This window comes from Procambarus clarkii, chromosome 48 (genome assembly GCF_040958095.1).
Source record: "Procambarus clarkii isolate CNS0578487 chromosome 48, FALCON_Pclarkii_2.0, whole genome shotgun sequence".
NCBI lineage: Eukaryota > Metazoa > Arthropoda > Malacostraca > Decapoda > Cambaridae > Procambarus > Procambarus clarkii.
The window spans coordinates 2,765,727-2,775,824 of NC_091197.1; positions in this window are offsets into that span (position 1 = coordinate 2,765,727).

Consider the following 10,098-nt stretch of genomic DNA (forward strand, 5'->3'; position numbering starts at 1 on the left):
ACACGTGAGGAACACAAATGCGAACAAGCCTGAATGGTCCCCAGGACTATATGCAACTGAAAACTCACACCCCAGAAGTGACTCGAACCCATACTGCCAGGAGCAACGCAACTGGTATGTACAGGGACGCCTTAATCCACTTGACCATCACGACCGGACATAAGGAAGTGATAGCCGAAGCTATTTGAACCACTTCCCCGCCGGCACTCGGATGGTAATCTTGGGCATAGCATTTTATCAAATCACCTCATTCTTTGGGGCACACGTGAGGAACGCAAATGCGAACAAGCCTGAATGGTCCCCAGGACTATATGCAACTGAAAACTCACACCCCAGAAGTGACCATAAATAATAAATTTAAAAATGAACTTTGGAGAGTTCATTTTTCAATATATATATATATATATATATATATATATATATATATATATATATATATATATATATATATATATATATATATATATATATATAATGGAAGGGAGTACCACCTCTAGCTGGAAGAAGGGGGACCCATAGCCTCGGAGGAAACCACGCATAACGCATTAGAGGGAATGTTTAGATCCCCTCCAATACAGTTTCTGTGTGCTTTTCTCCTACCACCCCCTTCCTTTTTTATTTTTTGTGCTTTATTATGCATTTGATGGTTACAAGATTTACATGGGTTGATACAAAAATAATAATGCAAAAAGGTGCTTAAAGGTTATGGATCTCTTGAAAAACACAACAATGGGAAACACTGATGAATGTCACAGACGGGTTCGATCATTGTTGCAAGTCAAATACTTCTTCGAATTCCTCTGAAGTTGGACTAGTGCCCAAGACGCAACAGGCATTTCCCCTCTGAATCGCAACACTGAGGCGCTGGAACAAGAAACTTTTTGCTCTCTGGTCTTTTGCAGCGCTGATCAATTTGTCCCCCAATTCCTTCAGGAACTTCAATGCACATTTTCCCCACGAACCGAGGGTCTCCGAGCCGATCGGAACAAAGCTGTAGCAGTGTGCTAGACCTCTGTATTTAATAATTTTCTGCGATTCCCTGAAAGAAGCAGTACCACCGCTTTCACGTGTGCTGTAGTGGAGGTAGGTACTGGTCAGTGTGGCAGCGCACGTGTAGTCTCATACCACTTGCTTACCATCCTTCCAAGGTAGCAAGGTGACCCCATCAGGGCGCTTCTGAGGGTCGTTAGGTCTGGATAAGTGTGGTTCTCTTTGTGCCGGGCAGCGGGCTGTGGCGAGGCTCCTCTTGATGATGTCGTTGACTTCTTCATGTCTTGCAATTTTACCCTGTGATTTACGACATACCAGACCATGACGAGCATATTGGTCTGCCAACGCAGTTCCGCAGATGCACTTATGTTCGGTGAGGATGGGGGCGGCAAGGCGAAGGGCAACTCCAATGCGGAGAGCGTCATGACTGAGGCGAGTTCCCAGGGCTGCATTGGGCACAGCAAATAAAAAATCCCCGGCGTGGGGTGCTGTTACCGCTAGGAGGCGGGCTTTGTTTTCAGCATCAGCGTTGTCAATCATTGCTGTGACAGTCTTTTCCATTATGGGGCTATCCCAGTGGGCCTGCTTTTGGTCTTTTGGGACTTGTGGTCGGGGTTGAGGGTGTGCAATGGTGTCCCATTGTCTGGCTGCTACGATGAACGTTTGATCATGAGTTCCCGCTGTCTCTCTCATACGCTCTGGTAGGATATGCCCTACCAATTCGTTGGCTGCTGTACATGAGGATAAGAATGCTGGAAGTGCTACCTCAGTTGCCTTTCGTATGCCTATCCCTCCAAATCTCACTGGTAGTGTTGCTTGGTCCCACTGACTGTCATCTAAATCTAGGTTGAGCGCCTTCCTGAATATTGACCTGAGGAGCTCATCATATTGATTTAGAAGTGGGTTGCCAAAAGTTGGTGCACACCTTAAGAAGTATGTTAGCCTGGGCAAGGTAAGGCACTTTGTGAGAAGGTAGAGGGCATCGTGGGAGTCCAAGTCCCCAATTCTCTCTTCCATCCTCTTTAGGTCTCTAAACTTTTCGTCAAGGACTGCAGCAATGGCATTGTGGCCCAAAGGTGCTCCGAGTAGTGTGCTGTCGGTAGGTTTAACGACTAAGGCTTCTGGTAAAACTGATTTCACTGCTCTAATAATTACTTCAATGGATGCAATAATTTCGCACTTGGAGGGGTTAAGAACGAGTTATATATATATATATATATATATATATATATATATATATATATATATATATATATATATATATATATATATATATATATATATATATATATATATATATATATATATATATATATATATATTTATTTATTTATTAGTATATTATATATGTCTTTCTTGTAAACACATGTTGTTGAATATGACCGAAAAGGTAAGATTAATAATTCTAACACGAATCTTCTCAATATTTTTTATGTTTTTCTTCACTGTTGGTGGTAATAAAAATAACAATTCTCCGAAATTCATTTTTTAATTGTCTGACGCCTGAACGCGTTTCGTAATTCGTATTACATTTTCAAAGACTTAATTTACACACAAATTCTTCGTACTTATACTCTATCGGATGAGGTGATATGAAACAAAAGTTTTGGGTGAGGTGACAAACACAAGACAGAACACGAAACAATGGGTATAAATTGGATAAGTGAACATATGAATGGAAGTAACTGCAGAAGGCCTATTAGCCCATACTCCCTCTTGCTGCTTTCATATTGGTACGGGGTCTTGAAGTAGATAGAATATAGTTGTGCATTAATGGGCTGTTGATTGCTGGTGTTGACTATTTGATGTGTAGTGCCTCGCTGATGTCAAGCCGCCTGCTATCGCCGTACCTATCGATGATTTCTGTGTTGTTTGTTAAGATTTCTCTGGTGATGGTCTGGTCGTGAGAAGAGATTATGTGTTCCTTGATGGCTCCCTGTTGCTTATGCATTGTTAGTCGCCTAGAAAGAGACGTTGTTGTCTTGCCAATATACTGAGCTATTTGGGGCTTACAGTCCCCCAAGTAAGCATTTAAAGGCATAGACGACGTTGGTCTCCTTCAAAGCGTTCTGCTAGATGTCTGGGGAGTTTTTCATGAGTAGATTGCCGTTTTTTTAGTTTTATAATAAATTATCAATTGTATTTTCTGATTTTTGTCTGTTGGGATGACGTTCCTATCAACAATATCTTTCAGGACCCTTTCCTCCGTTTTATGAGCCGTCGAAAAGAAGTTCCTGTAAAATAGTCTAATAGGGGGTACAAGTGTTGTGTTGGTTGACTCTTCAGAAGTTGCAAGGCGTTTTACCTTTCTTTTTATGATGTCTTCAACGAAACCGTTAGAGAAGCCGCTGTTGACTAGGACTTGCCTTACCTTACAGAGTTCTTCATCGACTTCTTTCCATCCGGAGCTGTGGCTGAGAGCACGGTCGTAGAGCTCTTACTAAAAAAAATCGTCTGAGGAGACTGTAACTTTCGTAGTTGGTGATTTCATCTTTCGCCTCGCAGCCTGAGGTAGACTCAGGTGTCGTGGATTAGTGGTAGAAGCTATTTCAGGAGCGTTGGTGGTGCTGTGAGTATTTGTAGACAGCACGGTGCTGAGATGGTGATGGTAGAAGTGTTGAGAGCTGAAGAGAAATATACCTCTGTGCTGCCCGGGTCTTGGGTGGTTCTGGAGTCTGTGATGAGATCGACCTCGTGGTCGTTCTGGTGGTAGTCTCCGGTGTGGTAGTGGAGGCAGTGAGGCTTGCATTCGGTGTGGTGATGGGGTCCAGGCCATTGGTTATCAACAGCGCGTTGAGTTCCTTGATAAATCGTTGATTGTCTGGTCCGGGAAGCCTCTCTGCTAGTCGAATAAGACCAGGGATAATGCCTGCACGTGATACAAGGGCACTGTGAGGGTCCTGGTTGGTCCTTAGGTCCCCAGTGTGGAGGCCGGGTGGGAGCCACTGTTTGGTAGGACTGGTACTGTCGTAGTCTGCATCTGGCTTATAGAAGGGAGGCTCGAGAACTGGTCAGGTTCAAGGTTTAAGGTCTCGGCAACTTGCTTCTGGGTAGTCGGCGGCGTGGTGGTCTTTTCTTTATTTATCTTCAGTTCCTCCATGCTTTTTGTGCAGATGTAGGACGTGGCGGCGTGCTGATCCCCACAGCTCGTTCATTTCATGGTGGTGGCGGTACAGTCCTTGTAGTTGTGAGTACTGGAACATGAGCTGTACTTAGCCGTTTGTTCTGGGCACTTGTTGGAGAAGTGTTCAAAGCTGAAGCACTTGTAGCAGTGTCTCACGTTGTAGACCTTCTCCATGACGATCTTATTTAATGAGGAGGTTATTCCAAAGCACATGGAACCCGTTCTTCACTTCTTCCTGGGCCTGTTCTGATGTTTCGAAGGTCATCTTCATTGTGGGTCGCGTGGCGTCGTTAGTCTTGATGAGTAGAGCCGTCATCGCTTTCAGAGTAAGATTTTCATCGTTCACTTGCCGCACTATGGTGTCGGGTGCCTCACCCGCTAACCAGCGGTTCAGGCTGTTCACAAATATCGTTTTCCCGGCAGTGATTTGTTTGGGAGGAATCTGTGAGAGGTTCGCCTCCAGTAGTGGAACCCGGCGTTCCGGTCCAGGATCATCTGTAGGTCCGCCTTGTTGCCTGGATTACGGAGGCCTCGTTACCATGCATATGGACGTCAACTGGTCCCGGTCCCACTGATGTTGCGTTGTCAATGGCTGCTGCAATTTCGCGCTTGTAGACTCCGAGGAGTCGCACTTTCACTTTGTATGTCATGTTCTCTGGCTCGGATTGACAGGAGAACCTGGAGTGTAAAGTGGTTTGCCGGCATCTGTGTTCCCACACAGCTGCCGGCAAGAGAGGTGTGTGCCACCTCCTGGGTTGTTGTTGTTAAAGATTTAGCTATTCAGGACGGAGTGTCCATGTAGCACGGGCTATGGTGAGCCCGTAAACCTCCTGGGTGGTGGCACGGGCAGATGAAGCACCATAAGTGTGGTGATTCACCTTCATCTTTACTGGTAAGTGAGATGCTTCATATTCGCCTCATCTCAAGCTATATCCAGCAACAGGAAGCTTAATAACCGCACCACTAGGCGTCATCTGGTCACCATTTGGTCCGGGAGACATCTCCCGTCACGCAGGGTGCAGTCGCACCTCCACAGATCTCCAGTATCATCTATTGATACTGGTGATGGCTCAAAAGGGCCACCACTTACGGGCTATTCATGCCTGTGCCACCTTTTGGGTGGCTTCATCTTCATCTTAACACATTCACAAGGGAGACATCTCCCGTCATGCAGGGTGCATTCGCACCTCCACAGATCTCCAGTATCAGCTCTTGATACTGGTAATGGCTTAAAAGGGCCACCACTTACGGGCTATTCATGCCCGTGCCACCTTTTGGGTGGCTTAATCTTCATCAATCAATCAATCTTAATAACCGTCTTGGTGGGCGGCTTAATCTTCATCAATCAACCATTCGAACTCTGCCTTTGATAATGTTAACAATGGTTAACGAAACGCATCTCTTAGCGTGAGTCCATATCAAATGTTAAAAATTAACTTTGGAGAGATAATTTTGTAACTTCGTTCTCAAGTGAAGAAACCCGTAAGAAAAATAGAGAATATTCGTGCTCGAATCATTGTTCTGGTCCGCTCTGTTACCTTCAGTAATATATCCTAGCAAGAAAGAATGGTACCAAAATATACTGATATATATATATTCCATTCATTTGGCATCTATGGGTCTCGAAACATGGATCTCATGCGTGTCGGGCCGAAGGAATGCCCAGGTGAACGGAATGTTTATTTCCACGAAAGTGTGGATGACAAATTAATATATATATATATATATATATATATATATATATATATATATATATATATATATATATATATATATATATATATATACATATATATATATATACATATATATATATATATATATACATATATATATATATATACATATATATATATATATATATATATATATATATATATATATATATATATATACATATATATATATATATATATATATATATATATATATATATATACATACATATATATATATATATATATATATATATATATATATATATATATATATATATATATATATATATATATATACATATATATATATATATATACGTATATATATATATATATATATATATATATATATATATATATATATATATACATACATATATTAGTATATTTTGGTAGCAGTCTTTCCTGTAGACATATATTATTAAATATGACCGAAAAAGTAAGATTAATAATTCTAACACGAATTTTCTCAATCTTTCGTACATTACGCTTCACTGTTGGAGGTAAATAAAAAATCACTTCTCCAAAATTCATTTTTATTTCTAGTCTGACGCGACACGGGCGCGTTTCGTAAAACTTATTACATTTTCAAAGACTTCACAAATACACAACTGATTAGAACTTACGTATCTCTGATTTTATATCTACATTTGAGTGAGGTGGGAGGGGTGATGTGGCATTAACACAAGACAGAACAGGAGGGGATATTAATAGGGTATTAAAAGTATCAACACAAGACAGAACAGAAACAATGGGTATTGAATAGAAGTGTTTGTAGAAAGCCTATTGGTCCATATTTCTTGATGCTTCTATATTGGAGCGGAGTCTATATATATATATATATATATATATATATATATATATATATATATATATATATATATATATATATATGTATATATATATATATATATATATATATATATATATATATATGTATATATATATATATATATATATATATATATATATATATATATATATATATATATATATTAATATTATCTGGTAGCAGTCTTTCTTGTAAACATATGTTGTTAAATATGACCGAAAAAGTGAGATTAATAATTCTAACACGAATTTTCTCAATATTTCTTATGTTTTTTTTTACTGTCGATGGTAATTGAAAAATCAATTCTCCAAAATTCATTTTTATTTCTAGTCTGACGCGACGCTTGAACGCGTTTCGTAATAACGTATTACATTTTCAAAGACTTTCGTTTACACACACACATACAACTGTAACCTGAAAATATTTAAGAGTTTTACTAATTCTAACGGTAAACAGTTTGTCTTATATACTCGCTATTTGGGTGAGGTGATATGTAGAAACTGTTTTGGATGAGGTAAAAAACTTTTGACCAACACAAGACAGAAAACGGTTCAATGGGTATAAATTGGATAAGTGAAAGGGAAGAATGGAAGTAACTGCAGAAGGCCTATTAACCTATACTTCCTCTTGATGCTTCTATATTGGTACGGAGTCTTGAAGTGGGTAGAATATAGTTGTGCATTAATTGGCTGTTGATTGCTGGTGTTCACTTTTTCATGTGTAGTGCCTCGCAGATGTCAAGCCGCCTGCTATCGCTTGTGAAGGCGGCTTGACACCAGCAATCAACAGCCAAGTAATGCACAACTATTTTCTACCCACTTCAAGACTTCAATATATATATATATATATATATATATATATATATATATATATATATATATATATATATATATATATATATATATATGGGGAGGGATGCAAGAAGAAAGTGATAGATCTTGGCCACAAAACATCAATCACCGTCCCCCCCCCCTCCTCCCCATCGTTTGGAAGCTGCCATAATCCGCATAGCAGACGGGACTGGAGATAAATCAGCTGTGCGGATAAGTTGGGAACTCTCGCTCCAAAGAAGGAACAACCAAGAGAAAGCGCACGGTCGTTACGACCATATAGTACTTGAAGGGGGTCAAGATAAGGATTTGGGGTGGGACGGAGGAAAGGAATGGTGTCCAACCACTTGACGGTCGGAGACTGAACGCTTATCTGCATGAAGCGAGACCGACCGCTCTACCATCCAGCCCAAGTAGTCCTTGCTCCGAGGAACTAGGTAGTGTGTCAGCGCCCATGCTCTCCGTCTGTCTGTCTGTCTGTCTGTCTGTCTGTCTGTCTGTCTGTCTGTCTGTCTGTCTGTCTGTCTGTCTCTCTCTCTCTCTCTCTCTCTCTCTCTCTCTCTCTCTCTCTCTCTCTCTCTCTCTCTCTCTCTCTCTCTCTCTCTCTCTCTCTTTCTCTCTCTCTCTCTCTGCTTTATGGTCTGACCTCCACACAAGGACAAAGCTACCCGCTCTTGGTACAGGAAGTGGAAAGTATTTACGAGTTTACCTATTCTTGGTTCAAGAGTTTGTTTCAGGAAAGATTTTAATGAAATGATTGTGTGTTATTAAAGACTATGCAAGTCTCCCTAGAGACTCACTCGAGACAATGGCTTTAAACAGAAAATCCTTTGGAGTGATGCGTTGGAATTGCCCTCTCGTTACAGGACAACTCCCAAGCACAAGCATCGCCCTGTGATCAGGGACACAGGTTCAAGCCCAATGTACTGCTCCAAAAGAGTCCCAGATGTATGACGCTATTGTTATTTCATTGTGATATTGCTTTCGAAACATAAACATTTCCAGTAAGGAAGTCAACAAATTACTTTTCAATGGGTTAGGAAACACGGGGAGGAGCGAACCAAGTGATCTTACTACGTTATTTATCTTGTTTTCATTTAAAATATAAAGACATTATGCAGACGATGAGTCGCAATAACCTGGCTGAAGATATGATAAACACACAACACACCAAAAGATGAATTAACTCGACGTTTCGGTCCGTACTGGACCATTATCATGATCCAGGACGGACCGATTGTGGATCATGATCCACAATCCACTTGATAATGGTCCAGGACGGACCGAAACGTCGTCGTTTCTTTATCTTCTGGTGTGTGGTCTGGTCATCAAACTAAATTATTTTTACACTCCTCACCGTTGCACTGTTTGTATCGTTATGAGAGTTCCATAAATACTTGAATGTAATTCTGTCGTGAACTCTGTGTGTTTTGAAAGCGTGTTTGTAGGCCGGCTGGATACTTGGTACAACTGTGTTATAAGAAGTCATGTGGCTAAGTGGTTAAGGTAGGCGTCTGGGAATCACCAGGTTGACAGTGCAAGTCACTCCATTGCCTGAGAATGGTCTCCATTAATATATCCGGCCATAGTGATTTCAGTGCCATATATATATATATATATATATATATATATATATATATATATATATATATATATATATATATATATATATATATATATATATATATATATATATATAAAACTCTCCCTAGGTTTTTTCATGTTCTATTCGATTTAACTTTAAATATTGAGGCCCTTAAAAGTGCCGAATTTGAATAGTGGTCTCCGGACACTTCTGGCGAAGATTGAAGGCAGGGATTACAGCTGTGATGGCAGGGTTGAGGGACATATATCTCAGGCCATGGGACTTGAAAATTAAAGTTTGGGGAAACCCAGGCTTCCCTGAGTAAGGGAAAGTCTGAAATGTTTGGGGAGGCCGTAGGTCATTCCCCCGAGGTGATGTCAAGTTGCTGGAGCGGAGTATTGTTCAGGGAAATGAACCATCTAGAATGGTACTTCAAGCGAAGTTCAGGCGTTAAGGAATGTATAAGCGAGTGAGAAAAAGAGTCCAGAGAACGAGAGAGAGAGAGAGAGAGAGAGAGAGAGAGAGAGAGAGAGAGAGAGAGAGAGAGAGAGAGAGAGAGAGAGAGAGAGAGAAAGGAATAAACATCCCAGCAATACTCATCATGCTTATACCATTGTTTTTCTCAAGAATATCATTCCATTAACGATCATTCATTCCTAGGCTTGACTCGCATCAGGAACTTGTTGTCTGATGACACAGAGACTCGTGGGATACAGTAAAGTGACCATGTGAAGGCTCTGGCACACACCTGCCATGTGAAGGCTCTGGTACACACCTGTCATGTGAAGGCTCTGGTACACACCTGCCATGTGAAGGCCGTGGCACATACCTGCCATGTGGAGGCCTGGCACACACCTGCTATGTGGAGGCTCTGTTACATACCTGCCATATGAAGGTTCTGACACAGACAATGTTTGGGAACAATAATCATATTAATAAGTATGAAAATCTGCGGGAACCATAAGGAGGATTCAAACCTGCACACTTGTACTTGAGTGTGTACTAGTAAACATGTACTT